Source organism: Sinocyclocheilus rhinocerous, unplaced genomic scaffold, assembly GCF_001515625.1.
Source record: "Sinocyclocheilus rhinocerous isolate Xijiao unplaced genomic scaffold, SAMN03320098_v1.1 scaffold447, whole genome shotgun sequence".
NCBI lineage: Eukaryota > Metazoa > Chordata > Actinopteri > Cypriniformes > Cyprinidae > Sinocyclocheilus > Sinocyclocheilus rhinocerous.
This window is the reverse complement of record NW_015648653.1, coordinates 367345-368563: the sequence shown is the minus strand read 5'-3', so window position 1 is coordinate 368563 and position 1219 is coordinate 367345. Positions and strand designations below refer to the sequence as shown.

The 1219-nt window shown below is 34.5% G+C and overlaps 1 protein-coding gene across 1 annotated transcript in view; it reads right to left on the bottom strand.

Moving 5' to 3' along the window:
• LOC107710165 (GTP-binding protein Rheb-like) overlaps window positions 1–1219 on the bottom strand; it is a 10673-nt gene that overhangs the window by 6769 nt on the left and 2685 nt on the right. The gene's annotated exons all lie outside the window — the stretch shown is intronic.

The following is a 1219-nucleotide window of genomic DNA, read 5'->3' as shown; positions in this document are numbered from 1 at the left end:
TTTTATAAAGAATATCTCTTTGGATTTGAGACTTTAGTCTTTGCAACTTTATAGATCTTCTTTATGCACCAAGAGCTTGTAACACTCCAAAGAGAAAGGAAAACTTGAAATCGCATCATATGACCCCTTTAATACAATTTCCACTATGGCTGTTGAGATCACAGCACACAAGCAGGAATTGAAAACTGAATTAAGAATTCAGAACAACATAATTCAGAAATATATACATATGAAATTTTGTTTTCAAGTTTCCCGTTTAGTTAACCTGACAGGTGTCACTATATAGTAGTCATTACTGATCACTTGATGAAAATAAAAAAAATGTTGGCAACACTAATAACACAATTTGAATTACTTCTTAACAATCAACATTACACTTAGCATATAAGTGGTTCATTACCATTCATATGATTATAATAGTACATGACTAATTTCTATTTGAACAATGATCTGTTAAACATTAGGCCTATGTAACAATGTTTGTTAATGAATGATTAACGTTATTACATAAGTTATATTTACAAGAGATAAATGTATAGCATTCAAATGTACACTAAATTTACCAAAACATTCAAATAAATTTTATATTTAACATTAAATTTAACATTTATGCTAAACTGGAAGATAAATACTAAAAATAATAAAAAGTGGAAATGAATAATAAACAAAACCGGTTACACTACGTTATTATACAGATTACAAGACACAGGCTTATTTCACATGCAAAAAGGCACAGGTTTCCCCACAGGAGTGCCAATGAGTCAATGGTCAGAAACAGCCGTCCACTCTCATACTTTTGTACAATGCAGTTTGATGCTTCTACATTTTATAATGGTCTTAAAAGGGTCATATGATGCTGCTAAAAAGAACATTATTTTGTGTATTTGGTGTAATGAAATGTGTTTATGCGGTTTAAGGTTCAAACAACACATTATTTTCCACATACTATACATTATTGTTTCCCCTCTATGCCCCGCCTTTCTGAAACACGTCGATTTTTACAAAGCTCATCGGTCTGAAAAAGCGAGGTGTGCTCTGATACTGACACGCTCCTCAAGCGTGTGACGGAAATGTTACGTCCCTTACCATATTGTGATGCCTGCGTCAACCACATGTGACTACCCCGGGCTAGACTCCGCTTCGTCCACTGTGAAAGCCGATCCGGCGATCGACAGTGCGAAGTTGAAGTATTTCCTCAGCGACCAGCACGGATCAGCTC